This window comes from Sminthopsis crassicaudata, chromosome 2 (assembly GCF_048593235.1).
Source record: "Sminthopsis crassicaudata isolate SCR6 chromosome 2, ASM4859323v1, whole genome shotgun sequence".
Taxonomy (NCBI): domain Eukaryota; kingdom Metazoa; phylum Chordata; class Mammalia; order Dasyuromorphia; family Dasyuridae; genus Sminthopsis; species Sminthopsis crassicaudata.
In genome coordinates, this window is record NC_133618.1 from 320797727 (window position 1) to 320819056 (window position 21330).

The 21330-nt window shown below is 35.9% G+C and overlaps 1 protein-coding gene across 6 annotated transcripts in view; it reads left to right on the top strand.

Moving 5' to 3' along the window:
* The first annotated feature begins 666 nt into the window (after positions 1-666).
* KTN1 (kinectin 1) overlaps positions 667-21330 on the top strand; it is a 136168-nt gene continuing 115504 nt past the window's right edge. For all 6 annotated transcript variants that reach the window (XR_012486485.1, XM_074290202.1, XM_074290204.1 and 3 more), the window contains exon 1: positions 667-883. The gene's annotated coding sequence lies outside the window, so the exon portion shown is untranslated. The remainder of the gene's footprint in view (positions 884-21330) is intronic.

Sequence of the window (21330 nt, forward strand, 5' to 3'; positions counted from 1 at the left end):
TGAATCCCAACAAAATCCCATCTTTTATTGGGAACTTTTCCTCTAGTTCCATTGCCTTCTCTATTAAAAATTTATTTAACCTGTGTATAGATTGTGCCTTTTTGTTTGCACGTGGTCTGGCCCATGAGAGTGCAAGCTCCTTGAAGGTAGACCCTTTTGTATGGAGCGAGTAGCATGCTGCCTGGCACACAGTAGGCGTTTAAGGAGGCGTTTGTTTATTAGCTGTTTGTCCGGGTGAGATGACATCCGTTAATGCCGTCCTTCCAGATTCACAGCGCCTGACCAGCCAGCGGTTGGGGGTCTGGGAATGGCCCACCGGACCATGGGATGTTGCAAGCATATGATTGCAGCCTGCCCTAGGAACCGGAGCCAGAGGGCACTCGGTGCAGCTGGACTCGGGTGACGTTGGCTGAGCCTCAAATAAGGTGTCCCCTTATCCCTCTCACCGAATAGGATTCTTGAATTCCAGCGCCCGGCGGGTTTCTGGGTGGCAGAACACCAGCTCGTCTCCACAGCGGGGAGCTCCCAAGGTGATGGCCAAGCTGGTGAGTGAGTCCCGGTCCTAGCCGGCAGGGGCCGGGGGCGGGGCGAGCGGGGGCGGGGCGATCGGAAGAGGGCTGAGCGCCTGTGTCTTTAAGGGGCCGGTCTCCGGGCACCCGCGGCCCAGACGCCGGGGACGTGCCGCGGCTGCCTCCGCCCCTCAGCTCGGTCCGCTTCCTGCCGGGCGGCGACACAGGCACCTGAGTGGCGGCGGCGGCGGTGGAGACGGCGGCGGCGCGTCGGGACTGGGTTTCCCCCACCGCTCACGAGCTTCGGGACCAACCTCAGCTCCTCCAGCCTCCGCCCCTTTTCCCTTTCACCGGTCCCGCGGCCGCCGCGCACGGTGAGGAAGGGAGGCCGGGAAGGAGGAGGGCCGGGCCGGAGTCTGAGAGCCTCTGGCCCCGGGGGGAGGGAGGGAGGTAGGGAGCGAGCGAGCGAACGAGGCCACGGCGGGCCGTGCCCGGCTGGGCTGGGAATGGGGCGCGGCCGCGGGGATTCATCCCGAGGCGCGGCCGGGCCTCTCTGCCTTAGCGGGCTCTAGGCCTTGGGCCGCTCGCTTCTCCCGGCCTTCTCCCGGGACTCTGTGGCGGGCGGAGGCCCAGGCGATGCGGCCCGGTCCGGGGGACGGGACGGGGGCGGGGCAGGGAAGTCGGGGCACGGGCTCAGTTCTCTGTCCTTTCGCTGTCTTTTCCACACTTGGCCCCGGCGCAGGGCACCCGGGAGGACGAGGGTCTCCTGAAGTCACCGAGCTGCCCAACGGGTCCGCGACGTCTCCTTCCGGGGGCTTCTCGGGAATGTCCGAGGCTACTCCGAGAAGGGTGGCGAGGTGACTGTCCGAGGCACCTATTTTTAGCCCGACCCGAGGCCTCTCGGAGGAAGGGAGGATTATCGCCTGTAGCCGAAGAACAGGCCCTCCCTCCCACTCTGCCGGTGCCGGGCCATGCCGCTGCCATGCTGTTGCTCTCGCCCCACTTTTTCCCACAGAGACTTCCCGGCTGTTCCCTTGCCCAAGTTTTTCCCGCGCCCCTTTTTTCTCCTCCTTTCTCCCCGCCCTCCCCAAAGCGAAGCCTCTGAAAATATGACCTTAAATAAATGAAGTCAGAACCTTGGAATGGAAGTAGCCTTCCTGAGCAGCTTCCTCTCCTTAGTTTCCGCAGGCAGATTTTTTTTTTCGTGCTATAGAAATCTCAGTGAAAAAGCGGGACTGACTCAGAAAAATCGGTAATAAAAATGCCTTATATATAACAAGAATAGGATAGCACCACAGCTACTTATATTAATCTCTGGTGAAGAAGCATCTAATTGCATTGTGAAAAGTGGGACCAGGAAAGAGACATACAGCACTATGCAAGAGTAATTTTAATTTTTTTTTTTCAAGACAAGATTCTTTTAAATTTAGGTTCTTAACTAATTTTGGGTTAAATCAGAACTGCTATAGAGTCCTGGTGACTTTAATGGAGCGAACTATAAATTATAGTTGAGGTTAACTTTTAGAAATTTGCCACTGTAATTAGTTGAAATATAATGTGGAAAGTTTATGTAAATAAGTTTTTGTGGTGAAAACATCGTATTAGAGAGGAATTGAACAAAAAAAGATACAGATTTCTTTATTTCTTGTTTGGGCTTATCCAGTCTTTTTATGATCTTTTTAAAAACTTCCAATTTTGATTGTTAGCTTAGAGCTATCTCACTCATCCAGTTTCCTCAGCCTCTTGCTCTTCAGATTGAGGTTGAGTGGACTGATTTCAACTTTTTAGCTTTGAAATGACTGTATAGACATATTGTTGAGTTGATTTAGATATTGGGTCAACTTTTGTTCTGGACTTTTTCTTTATGAACTCATTATTTATTTATTTATTGGCTTAGAATGTTGTGGGAAATGTTGGTTAGCTAGTTTAGTGTTTACTAAATGCTAGACACTATGCTAAACTCTGGACATAGAAAGATTTTAAAAAAAGACCTTTTCAAGTAACTCATAGTCTAATGGGGGTAAATTGCTATATGCTATAAACATGCTATAAACAAGATGAGGGTAAATAAACAGGAGAAATTGGAGGTTATCTAGAGGCAAGATATCAAAGAGCACCAGGAAAGGCTTCCTGCAAAGGGTAGGATTTTAGCTGAGACCCGGGAAAAGATGAGGGGAGAGCATTTCAGGTATGGGAGACAGCAAGTGAAAATGTCTAGAAATGTAGCTTTTTGTATGAGAAACTGTAAGGAAACTGTAAGGTGGAGGGGATTAAGTTGTAAGAGTAGTAGAAAGGTATGAGAGGGCCAGGTTATGAAGGACTTAGAAAATCAGAGAATTTTATATGCAAGTAGGGTAGCTAGCATTGGAATTTAAGTAGTGAGGTTGACTTGAGAAAGATAAGTTTGACAGCTGAGTGAAAGGTAGATTAGGGTAGTGAGAAAATTGAGGCAGGGAGATTGAGTTTATGGAAATGAACCAGGTATGAACTAATGAGTCTGCATTAGGGTGGTGCAGGACTAGAAAGGGTCATATGTTACACTGGTGGAAGGAAACAAAGGGTCTTGACTACCGATGGAGTAGTCTCTGTCAGACTTTTTTTTCATTGAGTGCCATTGAGAATGACACCTACTTTGAGAGTCTGAGGGCATAATAGGGAAGTTCAGAAGAGGAAGGATTTGAAAGGGTCAATTTTGAAATGTGGAGTTTAAGATCTATTTGGAAATTTGTAAAAGGAGGTGAGAGAGCTTAGGACTGGAAAAGCAAATCTGGGAACTATTTGCATAGAGATAGTAAAAATCAAGTCTGATAGTATGAAGGGGGAGAGGAGTCCCAGGACAGAGTCTTGAGGGGATACACTATGATAAGTGGTCATCACCTTGTTGAAGATCTAGCTAAAGACACAGACTGGTAGGAGATCCAGGAAGGCAGTCATGAAAATGTAGAGGAGAATATCAGGGCAATAATCATTTCATTTTTAGAAATGGAAGCTAGGTAATCCCCATATGCTATGAGGATTGAGAAAAGACTTTAGATTCCTATTGAAGGCTGAAATTGGAAGCCAGACTACAAAAGGTTAAGCAAAGTAAGAAGAAAGGAAGGGAGGGAGGTACCTAATTCTAAACCACTTTCTTCAAAAGTGTTTAATAAATTCAAAATTTTCTTAGTTTTTTTTTGTAATGATGTTGCACCTGATCTTTTCTAAAACTGCAGTACCTGTATTATTTTGTGCCATTGTTAGAAAAATCTTGTGTCCTAAATAAATGAATTTTATAGATATATGAAATTTACCCTTTCAATGCCTAAAATCTTTAATTTTTAATAAATTTTTTCAAAACTGTTAATCTTATATTTGTGGATGTCTTTTTGTTACTTCTGTTACTTAGCAAGACATTGCCATCCTTTCAATCACCCAGTCTTGCTACATAGGTATTCTAGTCTTTATATTATTGTCCCATTCTTTATGTAGCAATGTATTTATAAATCCTGCAGTTTGTATTTTTATAACGTATCTCCTATATACCCTTTCTGTCTTTTTGCATTGCAGCTACTTTGGTGCAGACCCTCATCTTGTCACTCCTGATCTATTGATGTAGCCTTTTCATTGATCTCCCTACCTTAATTCTCTCCTCTTTCTCTTCCCTTCCCCCCTCCTCCCCATTCTCCTCTTAGCTGACAAATTAATCTTGTTAGAGTTTTACCCCTAATTAATAAACTCCAGTGATTCCCTATTATCTCCAGGATTAAATATAAAAGTCCTCTGAGTTTTAAAGCCTTTAATAGTTTAGCCCCTTCCAACTTTTCATTCATACACCTTATTTCTCTCAATGTAGTATTTGGTTCGGTGCACTAGCCTCCTTCTTGGTGCCAGGAGATGCTCGTCTTTATGGATTTTCTCTGGTTCTCCTTTATATCTGGACCGCTCTCCTTCCTTATCCACCCTCTTTTGGCTTCTCTGGCTTCATTCGAATCCCAGTTAAAATCCCACTTTCTGTAACCATCCTTTCTAAGTTCAGAAAGGCTCTTTTTGCCTTTTTTGGTTATCTTCAGAGATGAGCAGTGCCTGCTATTGTTCTTTTTTGTAAATACATGTTTTTGACTTGATTTCCCCTGCTTTCTTAGGGGATATTAAACTATATTGTTTAACCTTTTTCCAGACTATATATATATAATGATATATATATAATCATGAACATCTGTTATCGTATAGTGTTCTAATTTGAATTGGTAAATGAATTTAGTTTTGTCTCCTTCGTAATCAAAAGTCATTTTTATCTTGGTGCTGACCTCCAATAATGTGGATCCTCCACTTTGCTTCATATTTGCTGTAAGCTGGGGAAACTATAAGTTTTAAGAAGTGATTTTTATACTTTTTATTATTGTTGTTGTTTATTGTTGTTGCTGGGTCCAGCTCTTTGTGACCTCATTTGAGGTTTTCTTGATAGGAGATATTGAAGTGATCTACCATTTCCTTCTCCAACTCATTTTACAGATGAGGAACTGAGGCAGAATTGTGACTTGCCTAGACTCAGTTAATAAGTTAATAATAATAATAATAATAATAATAATGAGGTCAGATTTAAATTCAGGAAGATGAGCCTGACTTTGTATTTTATGCATTGCTTACCACCTAGGTACACCATTCCACTGAATGAAGTCCCTAAAGGATCACATGACAACTTTGAGAGGGCTCAGAGACCACCTTCTTTTTTATTGCTGAACACTGAGATTATGATTGGTGTCTTTTGATATTTTATTAGTACTGTGTTCTTACCATTCCTTTGTATTTTTCCTAAAAGAGGAAATTTAACTTTTAAAGGCCTCAAAATGTAATTACTGATTTTTCACATGTTAATTCTAATGTTACCTGAAATCTTAGTAAATAGTTATGATACAATTTAGATTCCTACACAAAATAACCTGACAAATTTAAAAATTAAAATATTGCTGAATTGTATGATCTTGCCTTTCCAATGTGTGCTACTTACTCCATCAAGTTCTGTTTTAAAAAATAAGTCCAGAGTATCTTTTTTTGGGCAGGGAATAAAAGTGATTCGATTTCTTTGTGTAAGAAAATGTAGATTAATTTAAAAAAAACCAAAAACTTTTTTTTTTTCCAGTGTATGCTAACATAACTTGACATTGATTTTTAAAAAATAACAAATGTGGGAAAACATTTGAATTAGATGAATGAGTAAATGCTCTGTAGGTTTTGTGGTAGAAATTGCAAGAAAGAAGAATTATAATTTGTCAAGTTACGAATTGGAATTTTTTTCAATGTTTTCAGGGCTTGGAGAGAGTAGACTATACATTTTTTAAATTAATAGTTGTAAATACAAAGGATAATTGGGGAAAAATGGTTGATTTGATGAATAGCTATCATACAAACCCACTAGAACAATTCATTCGGAAAGGGCAAATCACAATACAAATTTGCATATAGTAATATTATTTATTCATATGAGATAGAATATTTTTTGCTATTTCTTTTTTTGTGGGGAAGCATTTGGGGTTAAGTGGCTTGTCTAGGGGTCACACAGCTAGTGAGTAAGTGTTAAATGTCTGAAGCAAGATTTAAACTCAAGTCCTCCTGACTTTAGAGTTGGTGCTTTCTCCACTCAACCATCCAGCTGCCCTCACTTATTAACTTCTTTACCTGATTCAGAGGTAATGGGAAATTTTCAACCATTACTTACATTAACTTTAATAGCATGATTTGCTTCAATTGATAAAATTCAGTTAGCTTTGCTTGGTCTTAGTGATATTTAGTAGATTATGACCTATTGTTGTCACCTCTTAAGAGATGTTTCTTTGTCATCTTCCTAGAAATCAGCTTGCTCATCTCTATCCTCTTAGGGTAGTTTATCATTTGACATGGGTTTTCCTTTATATTTATGAAATATATAAAATATATGAAACATCTATGGAGAATGTAATGAGAGTACTGGAGTGCAATGAGGAAAAGTAGAAGGTTTTTTTTGAGTATTATATAATGCAAGGAGATATAGCATTGGAGTATTTTGTTAGAATGTTATGAATTTTTCTTTTGAGAATTGAAATGATTAAATTTTCATTATTCCCCTTTGCAATCAGAATCTATACTATATAATAACAACTATATAATAGTTGCTGATTCTAATATATATTGAAAAAATTTACATGGAAAAGATTGTCATTTTAGTTTTGACATCAACTCCTTATAATCTTATTCCCATGTGATCTTTGAATAGTTTCCTCATGTTAAAATGGGTGGTTAAATTGGTAGCTGGAGAATCTGGCATGAATAAGGACTTAACCCGTTTGGATCATCTGATTTTTAAAAAATCACCATATCAAAAGTCCTGTTTTCATGCACTGAGAAAGAAAGTGGAAATTGGAAAAAAAAAAAAAGTAAAATAACCAATAACCATAACCAGTCCTTTCCTTACACAATGAAATTGAATCACATAAGTTATTAGAGTGGAATGTTGGTAGACACAATTGAGAATTAATTGAATTGACTTAATCTAATGTAAGAGTATACATCTGTCAAAAAGAGCAAATTAAAGACAAATTAGGCTTGGGGCATAAGGGTATGTCCTCCTTTGACAACATTTGTACTTCTTCTTTTTTCAAATTGCATTTCCAACTAGTATTGAACCTCATTTCAGAACCACCCCTGATAAAGGATATGAAGCTTTGAGTAATTCATTTGCAGGTGAAAAAACCAGGAAACACTTGTCCTTTTCACCAGCCTTTCCTTTGATTTTATACAGAGGAAACTGAGGCCCAGCAAGGTTGAATGAATTGCTCAGGGTCATGTAGGTATTAAGCATTAGGTCCACTGACTTTCAGAGCTTGTTCTTTCTTTTATTTCTTAAATAGTATTTTATTTTTCCAAATACATACAAAGATAGTTTTCAATATTCACTTTGTGTTCCAAATTTTTTCTCCCTCTCTTCTTCTTCCTCCCCCTTCCCCTAGACAGTAAGCAATTTGATAGAGGTTAAATATGTGCAAATCTTCTAAACATTTCCATATTTGTTATGGTGGTCAGGAAAAATCAGATCAAAAGTGGAAAAAAACATGAGGAAAAAAACCCCTCAAGCAAATAACAACAAAAAAGGGTGAAAATACTATGCTTTGTTCCATATTCATTCTCCATAGTGTTCTCTGTGGATGCAGATGACTCTTTCCATCACAAATTTATTGGATTTTCCTTGAATCACTTCATTGGAAAGCTTGTTCTATTCTTGGGAGTCAACTGATAGCACAAGGGATAGAGCACTGGGCCCAGAATGAGGAGGAGATGAATTCAAATTTGACCTTAGATTTTAGCTTTATAACCTAATTGGTCTCAGTTTCTCCATCTATAAAATGGGGATAATAGTACCTATTTTACAGGGTTATTGAGAATCAAATATGATAACTTTTTTTTTTTTTAAAGTGCTTAGCACAGTACCTGGCTTATAGATGCTGTGAATAAAATAAAATTCACATAGCATTTTCCCCTTCCCCTTTGCTTTTTGCTGAGTGCAACTGAAGGTTTTTATTTTTTATGATCAACATTATCTAAATAGTTAAATTTGGCCAAATCCTACTTTATCCCATGAAATAAATTTCTTTTTCTTATGTTTCTTATTTAGGATTTTATTTTCTGGATAAAATTTTAGTTGTTACGCTGATTCTTTTGTAACAAAGTCTTTGCTGATAAATGCCACTCTGGGTATGATTGATGAACAATTTTAGATTTTGGACTGGACAACTGTGTTGTTAATATAGAATAACAGCAAGTAACTAAAAAGACAGAACACCTTATTGCTATTGCTTTCTGTATGGGAGGAGAGGAAGATTCATATTTTTACCTTCCTTATTATTGGGGTCATAAACTAGAAGACATATTTAGCAAGGAAGTATTGCCATCTTTATTGTTCTTTTGCTGTCATGTCAAGAATCTATTTTTGTCCAACAAATCATTTCCTGCACAGTGAAGAATATTAGTTAGAAAATCAATTAGATTTAAAAGTATTACTCTCCCCCCCCCCCCCCCATTAAGTGACTTGCCCAGGGTCACACAACTAGGAAGTGTTAAATGTCTGAGTCACATTTGAACTCGGGTCCTCCTGAATTCAGGGCTGGTGCTCTATCCACTGCACTACCTAGCTGCCCCAAAAGTATTACTTTTAATTGTAGTACTCAGTATCCTTAGTCTTCTATCTCTGTAAAGAAGGATAAGGATAGTTTATTTTCTCATCTTTTCAGGGGAGGGCCCCTAACTTTCTAAATCTGTCATTTTACAGATGAGGAAGCTGATTCCATAGATATTAAATGACTTGGTCAATCTTAAGTCCTTCAACATTTGTGACTGTTTAAGGGTTTAGGACCCCCATGAATGGGGAAAAAACATGGCCCCACCCCAAATCTTTTATTTTTAATAATTCTGATCTTTCTTATTTAACACAAAAACCCACATAAAATAAGATACTACCTGAGAGAGACTAGAGTCTTTGCAGCCCTTTGCAGTTTAACTGCAGCAGTTGCTTCATGATTTCCTTCTATGAAAAGCTCAAGATGCAAGGGATAACTGCAAGAGAAAAATCACCTAACTGTGTCTGAATGGTAGAAAGATTAAAAAAGGAGGCATTCACAAAGAAAATTCTTAGCTCACAGTTCTTTAGAACACTGAAACTTTAAACAAAATTTAACTTTATATAATAAATTTGTATATGGGTACTTAAGATCATAAGTGATAAAGTAGATGAATAATGCATTTTACTTAAATTTTTTGTTTTCTTTACAAACATGCATTGTCTGTGATTTTCCACATTACACAGTAAATTTCAATTCAAAAATTGAATTCACATTTAATTACAAGTTGTCAACCCATGAATAACTAAAACTGAAAATGTGAAACCCATGAGTTGAGGAATAACTGTAGTAGAGCTGATGTCTTCTGTTTTCAAATCCAATGGTATTGTTAAATATCTTGAAGTATATTAGTTGAAATGTTAAGCAATTTTTCCCCTGTACTTTTTTCACTAAGCTGTATGAGTTCAGTAGTTTTGTAATTAAGATATAAATTATAATAGCTGTTTTTCTTTCCTTTTTCTCGTAAATTCATCCCCTATAATGATGTGGTAAAATCAGAGTTTTGTTAAACTCCTTTAACAATATTTAAAATGTTTACATAACTATTGTTGAAGTTTTTTATTTTTTTTTAACTTGGGGAAGTGTACAAAAAGGAGAGATAATATCCAATAAGAACTGAGAAAAATGTAAAGAGTAACAGTTGCAAACTAGAAAACAAAGGCAAATCACTTTTAATCCAAGTGCTTTTTATTCATTTAAAATGTTTTTAAGTTATACTACTTGTTAAGTTATGTTGGGGAACTGATTTTCCCCCCAAAATATAGAATTCATGTAGTTCTGAAAAAGTACTTAATTACAAAAAGTTACATATTCATATTTTTGTTTTGTTATATACTTCATTGCTTTATGGATGAGATTGTCAGTTGAGTAGATTATTTATTTCAAGGACTTTTTCCCTCATTAATCCTTTGATTTTTGCTAGGATAATTGAACAATGACTCCTAGATCAATCACTTGTTTCACTGCTAAAAGTAGTTTACTTGGTGTTATTTAGATTAAGAAGGGAATTTAGGGATGATCTACCCTAATAACATTTATGTTATTAGAAGAACCTGAAGCCTAATGAGGCAAAGGGAATTGATTAGAATTGAGCAGATAGTAATAGTAGAGTGTAGGTTCTGTGTAAGTTGTGACTTTTTTTTTTTTTTTTACTTCTTCTATTCATCTAGTCTCCCATATTTGAAATATTAGTTTTATCTTAAAGGCTTCTCATGAAGATAATTAGTCAAAGAGACATGCAACCCAGATACCTTTCTTAGCATTTTTAGAAATTTCTTAGCATTGGTTAAAATGAGATTTTTTTTCCCCCCCATGCTTTTAGGTGGTAAGTGAAAAAAAAATTAAGTGATTTTCCTTAAGTTAAAGTGGGAAGTGAATATGAAAGGCATGAGTAGTATAAAACCCTTTTGTCATCAAATTTCAAATACTAAAACTAGAGAACTGTACTTAAAGGATATAAGTTTAGGGTGAATAAATTTAAGTATTGATAGAAAAGATGTTTTTGCAAATTATAAAGTGGTGACACCTTTATAAATAGGGGCTTCCTGTAGCCGACTAGAATCAGTCTTATTTTCATCCCTTTTTATTAACTATCTTTTCTTTGATAAACTGATAGCTTCTTAAGCTATCAGTCAAGTCTGACTTGGGAGTTTTCAAACCTTTCAATTCTCCAAGGAAATATTCTTACTGAATTCATCCTTATACCTTTTCCTTCAAACTTAACCCCTGAAGTTTCAATAAATGTTACCAAAAGCAAAATGGGTATAATTGTGAAGTGTTGGAAAAAATCTGCTTTTTAAGATATTAAGAATACAGCTCTTGAATTAACTATACTACATTTAAAATAATATCTAAGGGGAGAGTCACCATGGAAAGCTAGGTTGGGAGTTTGATAGATGTAAGTTCAGGTCCAATTCCTGTATAAGTTGCATAATATCTCAGATAACTTGTCTAATTCTATAAGTTACCAAACAATTTTGGATCTGCATTGGTAGAGGGAATTTCCTAATTGAGAATTTCTTGTAATAATGAAATCTCAGATTAGAGTAAAAGTACCTATCAAAACAACAACAGCATCATACCTGTTGGTCAATGTTTCTCTTAAATAGATTGGGTAATGAACAGAAACTTGAGCAGATGTCTAATTTGTTGTGACAATACCACTTTTTGTATGGACCTTTGCTATGCTGGGATATAGAAGTAGATATATAAAACTAGATAATGTATAAAATAATTTTGGGGTAAAAAGGAATTTTTTAAAATTAAAGTTATTTTATTAGAAGAATGTTATGAACTGGCTTAATTAAAATTAGATCAAGAATGAATGGAATTTATAGCTCCTGAGTGAGTTAAGAGAAGTTTAAGGATAAAACTTGGACTTTCTAAACATTTATTTTTTTTTTATTTTTTTGGTGTTAAGTGACTTAACTATGGTCACACGGGTAGGAACTATTAAGTATCTGACATCAGATTTGAACTCAGGTCTTCCTGACTTAAGGGCTGGTGCTCTATCCACTGCACCACCTAACTCCCCATTTATTTATTTATTTTTTAAAGATAGAGATTATGGAAAATGATTCAAGTACTATGTTACATCATGTACTCCTAAATGGTCAAGTATGGTAGCATTTACTGTCTTTTAAAATCTATAATACTTTAGTGAATTTATGATCTCTTTGATGTGGGAATTCCCTTCATCAATACAGATTGTGTGATTCATCTGTAAGTTTTTATCCATTTCAGTTAATATCTATGTTCTGCCATAGAATCTCTTAAAAGAATTACTTAATGTTTTGGAAACACACTTCCATGTCTTTTTAAATATTTTATGAGTACCAATTCAATATCTGTATTGTAAATTTGTTATCCTTTACTCTAGTCACAGGACTTAATCATTTTCTTTTTCATTATATATTTTTTTGATGCTCTTTATCCTCTTCTTTGTGTTTAGGTGATAACTGGAAATGTATTGCAGCCTACTTCTACCGACTAGGTACTTCTTTTTGCTCACATGAATTTTTTTTTTTTTTTTTTTTTTTTTTTTGGTATATCATGGTTTTCAAAGAATCACAATTATACAATTTTTTTTTAAAAGCAGAATTTCTATACTATTAGAAATACAGCAAATTTGCCCAAACACAATGCAGCGTATTCTTCTCAGTTTTCTTAACTCTTTGCAGTATAATTGCTTATTTCATCATTCAACTGATAGGTCTCTTGTAAGGGGCTAGAACTGAGCAAATGCACTTGGATAATGGAACACGTGAGACTAATTGCCAATTGGACAATTCTCTAAAAATATGTTTGAAGGATGACCTTCCCCAACTATTCTGTGCTGGCTCGATTGGTGGGACAAAGAGGGGGAGTGACTTGTGTGGGTGGAGTAGGAGGAGGAAATTGAGGCATTCTCTTGTCGGTGGAGAGAGAGGAATGTAGTCTAGAGATTAGTAGATCTAATCCCCTGACTGGACCTCAAAAGACCAAGAATAAACACTTTTGATTAGCCTGACTCCAGCTGATTTCTGGGAAGACAGAGTTCCAGCAGTCTCTTTTCAACTTTACCAGTCTCTTAATTACCAAATTGAATGGCCTTTTCTCATTCCTCATACTTCCAAACCTCTTATAGATTTTTGACACTATCAATCACTCTTTTCTTCTTGATATTTTCTTCTCTGTAGGTTTTCTTGACACTGTTCTCCCAGTTCTCTTGTCTGTCTAATGACTCCTGAATCTTCTTGCTTGATGTTCATCTGGATCATGCTCACCAAGGATATCTTGTCACTCTGTCCTGAACTCTCTTCACCTCTGCCTTTTAATGATATTATCAGCTGCTTCAGATTTGATTAATTTCTCTCTGCTGATTAAGTCTCAGATTTACTTATCCATGTATACTTTTGTCTCCTTCTAGTCTCCATTCTTTAGCCGGAACTTGATAAATGTTTGTGGACTGTGTTTCTATCTTGGTAAAATCTTTCAGCATTTGTATTTTGAAAATGTGCTTAAAATATGAGAGAGGAAAAAGCAGGATGCATAGTCTCTTGAACAGATCACATCTTCACAGTCACACCTGAATGAAAGGCATAAAGAATTCTATATCCTGCAGTGCTAGTTTAATTAAAGAAGCTTAAATCAAAGAAATAGAGCTGGAAGGAACCTTAGGATATGATCTATTGAACCCTCTCCATTTATATATGCATAATATAAGATCTAAGAAAGGCTAAATGACTTGCCCAAGGTTACAAAGTAGTTGTAATTAATCTGGTCTTTGGGAAAACGGCCTCGGTTCTCTAAATTCAAATTCAGCTCTTATTAAACTTTTATTTTAGGTTGGTCTGAAGCATTTATAAAGCATTTATTAACTTCCTATGTATTATCCCCTGGGAATAACAATAATAGTTGGGATCAGGAAAAAATATCGAAGGTAAATGATAGAAAGTAAATTGAAGGAAGAAAAGGAATCTTTGAGGTGAGGTTAGGATGGAAGTACATTGAGATTTGGGAGAATAGCTGGTTAAGGTACACAGTTGGGAGATGGAATGCTTTTTTTTTTGAGGAGTGTTAATTCACTTTGGCTATTCTGTAGAATTCGGGGGCGATGGGTGGGTGTAATTAATGTGTAACAAGATTGGAAAGATAGGTTAGGGCCAGATTGTGAAGGGTTTCCAAGCCAACCAGAAAAATACCTATTGTCCTAGAAACAATAAGAAGCCATTGGAGTTTATTTGATAAGAAAGTGATATGTCAGTTCTGTGCTCAGAAAAATTATTAGGGCAGTTGTTTGGATTTGGATTGAAGAGAAGTATGAAAAGACTGAAGACAAGGAGACCAATGTCCAAGAAGCCATATAGGTTACCTTGATAAGGGCCTGAACTATGATGGTGATTATAATTATGTAGAAAGGCAAGATTTGGCATTTGATGGCATATAGGAAATGAACTAGAGCTAATAATAAGAAGTTTGTTAACCTGGAAGAATGACTTTGCCTTCAACAAAAGACTATTGGATTTTTTTGGGAAAGATCATTAATTCTGTTTTAGACATGCTGAGTTGGAGTTGTAGCTGGAATACCCTGTTTGAAATGTACAGAAAATAGTTTTGGTGAGGTGTGTTTAAGGTACAGAATAGGACTGGATATGTATATCAGTCATTTGCACAGAAATGATACACAGGAATTCTTAACTTGGAGTTTGTAAACTTTGTTTTTAAGAAAATGTTCATAACTACATTTCAATTTAATTTGTTTCCTTTGCAATGATACATATATATATATATATATATTTTTTTTTTTATTTAATGCATTTAAAAACATTGAGAAGTCTTTAGACTTTATCAGATTGGCAGAATCCCTGGTATAAAGAGAGAACAGAAGTATGCTAATACCATAATTTATTCAGCCATTTTACAATTGATGGGCATCCACTCAGTTTCCAGTTTTTTGCCACCACAAAAAAGGCTGCCACAAACATTTTTGCACATGTGAGTCCTTTTCCCTCCTTTAGTATCTTAGGACAGGCCTACATGTCATTCTCGTGCATCAGGTGTGGAATTGGTATAACACAAACCAAACACTTAACATCTAGCAGATAAAATAATAGCTGAAATATGGGAAGGCTACTGGGCAGGGATATAATATTAACTCATTTGAAAACAGCTTTCCTGATTGTGTTAGCTCTGCTGTTCTGCTAGTCAGCAGGCTGAGGGAGTTGCTCCTGACTCTTTTTATTTATTTGTTTTATTTTTATTTTTTTAATTAAAGCTTTTTATTTACAAAACATATGCATGGATAATTTTTCAGTATTGACCCTTGAAAAACCTTTTGTTCCAAATTTTCCCCTTTCCCCCCACACCTTCCCCTAGCTGGCAGGTAGTCCAATACATGTTAGATATGTTAAAATAGGGGCAGCTAGGTGGCGCAGTGGATAGAGCACCAGCCTTGAATTCAGGAGGACTGGAGTTCAAATTTGATCTCAGACACTTAACATTCCTAGCTGTGTGACCCTGGACAAGTCACTTAACCCCAGCCTCGGGGGTGGGTGGTGGGTGGAGAAGATATGTTAAAATATATGTTAAATCCAATATAGGTACACATATTTATACAGTTATCTTGCTGCATAAGAAAAATCAGGTTAAGAAGGAAGAAAAAAAAAACTGAGAGAAAACAAAATGCAAGCAAACAAACAACAACAGAGACAGTGAGAATGCTATATTATGGTCCACACTCAGTTCCCACAGTCTTCTCTCTGGGTGTAGATGGCTCACTTCATCACTGAAAAATTGGAAATAGTTTGAAACATTTCATTATTGGAATAGAGCCACGTCCATCAGAATTGAATGTTGTATAGTCTTTCTTGTTGCTTTGTATAATGATCTCTTAGTTCTGCTTATTTCACATAATATCAGTTCATATAAGTCTCTCCAGGTCTCTCTGAAATCATCCTGTTGGTCATTTCTTAAAGAACAATAATATTCATATACCATAACATTCCATATGCCGTAACATTCATTTACCATAATTTATTCAGCCATTCTACAATTGATGGGCATCCACTCAGTTTCCAGTTTTTTGCCACCATAAAAAAAGGCTGCCACTAACATTTTTGCACATGTGAGTCCTTTTCCCTCCTTTAAGATCTCTTTGGGATATAAGCCCAGTAGAAACATTGTTGGATCAAAGGGTATACACAGTTTGTTAACTTTTTGAGGATAGTTCCAAATTGCTCTCCAGAATAGCTGGATCCGTTCACAGTTCCACCGACAATGTATCAGAGTCCCAGTTTTCCCATATCCCCTCCAACATTGGTCATTATTGTTTCCTGTCATCTTAGCCAATCTGACAAGTATGTAGAGGTATCTCAGAGTTGTTTTAATTTCATTTTAATTTGCATTGATCAATAGTGATTTGGAGCACCTTTTCATATGACTAGAAATAGTTTCAATTTCTTCATCTGAAAATTGTTCATTTCCTTTGACCATTACGTATCAATTGGAGAATGGCTTGAACTATTATAAATTTGTGTCAGTTCTCTATATATTTTAGAATTGAGGCCTTTATCAGAACCTTTGTAAAAATGTGTTCCCAGTTTTTTGTTTCCCTTCTAATCTTAACTGCATTAGTTTTATTTCTACAAAAACTTTTTAACTTAATGTAATCAAAATTATATATTTTGTCATCAATAATGATTTCTAAATTCTTCTTTAGTCACAAATTCCTTCCTCCACAGATCTGAGAGGTAAACTAGTCTATCTATGTTTTTCTAATTTGTTTATAATATCATTTGTTATGTCTAGATCTTGCTATTTTGACCTTATCTTGGTATATGGTGTTAGGTGTGGGTCAATGCCTAGTTTCTGCCATACTAGTTTTTAATTTTCCCAGCAGTTTTTGTCAAATAGTGAATTCTGATCCCCAAAGCTGAGATCTTTGGGTTTGTCAAATACTAGATTGCTGTTGTCACTGACTGTTTTTTTCTCTGAATCTAACCTATTCCACTGATGAACTGCTCTATTTCTTAGCCAATACCAAATAGTTTTAGTGATTGCTGCTTTATAATATAGTTTTAGATCTGATACAGCTAGACCACTTTCATTTGCTTTTCTTTTTTCATTAATTCCCTTGAAATTCTTGACCTTTTGTTCTTCCAGATGAAGTTTATTTTTTCTAGGTCAGTAAAATAGTTTTTTGGAGTTTGATTGGGATAGCACTAAATAAATAGATTAGTTTAGGGGGTATTGTCATCTTTATTATATTTGCTTGACCTATTCAATTGCATTTGCTATTTTTCCAGTTGCTTAGATCTGACTTTATTTGTGTGGAGTTTTGACTTTCCCTTGGCAGATAGATTTTCAAATATTTTATCCTATCAACATTTATTTTAAATGTAATTTCTCTTTGTATCTCTTGCTGTTGGATTTTGTTAGTGATGTATAAAAATGCTGATGATTTATGTGGATTTATTTTGTATCCTTTAACTTTGCTAAAGTGGATTACTTCTAATAGTTATTTAGTTGATTCAGTAGGGTTCTCCAAGTATACCATCATGTCATCTGCAGAGAGTGATAATTTGGTTTTCCCATTACCCACTCTAATTCCTTTAATCTCTTTTTCTTCTCTTATTGCCAAAGCTAGCATTTTTAATACAATATTGAATATTAATAGTGTTAGTGGGCAACGTTGTTTCATCCCTGATGTTATTGTGAATGATTCCAGTTTATCCCCATTATATATGATGCTTGCTGATGGTTTTAAATAGATGCTACTGATTGTTTTAAGGAAAAGTCTATTTATAGTGTTTTTAATAGGAATGGATATTGTATTTTATCAAATGCTTTTTTTGCATCTATTGAGATAATCATATGGTTTTTGTTAATTTAGTTACTGATATAGTAAATTATGCTAATAGTTTTCCTAATATTGAACTAGCCCTGCATTCTTGGTATAAATCCTACTTGGTCGTGGTGTATTCTCCTGGGGATAATTTTTTTATAATCTCTTTGCTAATATTTTATTTAAGACTTTTGCATCAATATCCATTAGGGAGATTAGTCTATAATTTTCTTTCTTTGTTTTCGTCCTATCTGATTTAGGTATCAATACCATGTCTGTCATAAAAAGAATTTGGTAGGAGTCCTTCATTCCCTATTTTTTTCAAATAGTTTATATAGTATTGGAATTAATTGCTCTTTAAATGTGTGTAGAATTCACATATAAATCCATCTGGTCCTGGGGGCTCCTGACTCTTAATGGGCTGGATTTTTTGTACTCTAGGTTACTAGAAAGCTCTGTGAAGAGCTTGAGCTTTAACTCTCGAAATTATTTCTATATCAAGGATGGTTTCAATAATTAGTAAGGAAAAACTACAGATAGTGCTTTTGTTTGCATTTGGGGAATGTCCCTCACTAAGGGGATATATGGTACAGGAACTTAGAAGAAACAGCCAAAAAAATAGGAGAATCAGGAGAGAAAAGTGTTCTGAAAACCCAGAGAGAAAAAGAGTATCCAGGAAGAAAGATGGTTTATAGCGTCAGATGTAAAAGAGTAGTCAAGGTGAATAAGGGTTGAGAAATTAGTATCAGATTTGGCAACTACAAGATTGTTGGTAATTTTGGAAAGAACATTTTGCTGAGTGCTTAAATTGGAAATCAAATTGCAAGAGAAAATTTGGCAGTCGAGTCAGTGAGTGGTAGCAACATTTTTCTAGGAATTTGGCAAAAGAAAGAATGGATAGATATAGAGGATGATAGTTTGAGAGGAGAGTAGGTTCAAATGAAAAGTTTATTTCATTTTTTTTTTTAAGAGGGGTCATTGCCAAGTTTGAAAATAGAGGTGTGCCAAAATGTTTGTGGCAGCCCTTTTTGTAGTGGCTACAAATGGAAAATGAATGGATGACCATCAATTGGAGAATGGTTGGGTAAATTATGGTATAGGAATCTTATGGAATATTATTGTTCTGTAAGAAATGACCAGCAGGATGAATACAGAGAGGCTTGGAGAGACTTAAATGATGAGACTTACTGATGCTGAGCGAAATGAGCAGAACCAGGAGATCATTATACACTTCAACAACATTACTGTATGAGGATGTATTCTGATGGAAGTGGATATCTTCAACAAAGAGAAGATCTAATTCAGTTCCAATTGATCAATGATGGACAGAATCAGTTACACCCAGAGAAAGAACACTGGGAAATGAGTGTAAACTGTTTGCATTTTTGTTTTTCTTCCCAGGTTATTTTTACCTTCTGAATCCAATTCTTTCTGTGCAACAAAAAATTTGGTTCTGCACACATATATTGTATTTAAGTATACAATAACATATTTAACATGTATGGGACTGCGTGCCATCTAGGGGAGGGGGTGGAGGGAAGGAGGGGAAAATTCGGAACAGAAGTGAGTGCAGGGGATAATGTTGTCAAAAAATTACCCATGCATATGTACTGTCAAAAAAGTTATAGTTATAAAATTATTAAAAAAGAAAGAAAGAAAATAGTAGGGAAAGAGCCAGTAGATAGAGAAATTAAAGATGAGAGAAGGGATAGTATGGAGGAAATAGTTTTCTGGAAAAGAGTATATGGGGTCAAGTGCCTTTGCAGCATAGCAGTATATAATGATGTATTGTCTGTGGTTAGGGAAAAAAATGCAGTTGACTTCACAGAGCAAAATGTCATTCTCTTTGAACAAGATGTCGCCTATGTATGACAAAAGCTTATTGGATAAATCCAACCAGATTGCTCTGATCAATAATAACTTCCTCCTTTCCTTATTAAACAAGGTAATTGTGAAGTTTAAATGAGCAAGGGATTCAGAAAGAAGAGGGGATTTCCTGTAGATAATGACAGCTATTCTATTTGCAGAATATCAACTGTTTGAGGGAATAGATTTTATTTTTGTTTTTTTTTCTTTGAATCTCCAATATTTAGCATCATTTTGTTGAATACTAAGTTCTTGATAAATGCTTTTTGTTGATTGTGGATTGATTGGTTGGTTGGTTGCTGACTTTCATTTCTTTTTTTTTAATTTTTTTTTTTATTAAAGCTTTTTATTTACAAAATATATGCATGGATAATTTTTTCAACATTGATCCTTGCAAAACCTTTTGTTCCAAATTTTCCCTTCCTAACCCCCATCTCCTCCCTTAACTGGCAGGTAGTCCAATACATGTTAAATATGTTAAAATACATGTTAAATCTAATATATGTATACATATTTATACAGTTATCTTGATGCACAAGAAAAATCAGATCAAGAAGGAAGAAAAAGAAAAACTTAGAAAGAAAACAAAATGCAAGCAAATAACAACAGAGAGAGCTATATTGTGGTCTACACTCTGTTCCCATGGTTCTCTTTCTGGGTGTAGATTGCTGTCTTCATCATTGAACAAGTGGAACTGGATTGAGTCATCTCATTGTTGAAGAGAGCCATGTCCATCAGAATTGATCATTGTATAATCTTCTTGTTGCTGTGTATAATGATCTGAAATGTTTTGTTCATTTCATTTAGCATCAGTTCATGTAGGTCTCTCCAAGCCTTTCTGAAATCATTCTGCTGGTTGTTTCTTGCTATCCTTCATTCTTGAAGAAGATCAAAATCACTATGTCCCGTTACGGTGTGTCCTACTGTAGCTGATCAGAACTATATGAGCTCCAAATACTCTGCTACTAGTTGGACACAAATAATCCCTTTGAACATTTGTTGTTGTTGTTGTTGTTGTTGTTTGCACATCTTGTATTTCTTCTGAGCTAAATCAGTTCTGCTTTGCTCCCAGAGCATAGCACCTCTGATCAGGGCATACCATGCTTGGTGGTCCTGTGTCAATGTCTCTCATGCTATGCAATCAATTCTAAAGTTCTTAAGAGAGACTTTGAGGATGTGTTTTGTATCATTTTTTTTCTGACTACCTTATGATTACTTATCCTTTGTGAGTTCCCCATAAAATAATCTTTTTGGCAAGTGTATATTTGACATTTGAACAGTGTGGCCAGCCCAATTGGTGTTGGGCTCTCTGCAGTAGAATTTGAATGCTTGGTAGTTTACTTGGAGAAAGAACCTCAGTTTCAGGTACATTATTCTTCCAAGTGATCTTAGAATCTTCCTAAGACACAGCTATTCATTACAGTTTTCTTAGGGAGATCCATCATTGCTCAAGAAAGTGACCCTAATAATCAATACAGGAAAAAATTAAATAAAATTTTAAAATAATTTCAAATTATAATTAGTTGATTGCTACTATTTCATGGAGCAGGGATAAGATTGCTCTTATAAAAAACAGCTAATTTCCCAGATACTGGAATCTTCAGAAATGAAGTAAGCATGATGACTTTTGCTCTGCTAAGAAGAGAAGTCAAAGTTTGCCAAATGGAAAATGTCTTCATTTGTATGAGTTGCTATATAGAAATATCTATTAATAAAAAGTTCTACGGAAGCAGTTATGTTAGTCAAACTTTAGTGTTGTCTTATTGGTTCTTGGTGTTTCCCATGTGATAGAACTTTTGAGTTATGGTTTGAGCAGCTGTTGGGGCTTAAAAATTTTATTTAAAGCACATACCTACTCTCCTTGGTTTATTAACATTCAGGGTGCTATTTTCATGAGTGTCTTCAGTATTGGTTACACACAGTTATGTGATATGAATTGTGATCAGTTAAGCCAAATAGCTCTACTGGCTACTAATCTATCCTGAGTGACCAAGCATTTTTTCAA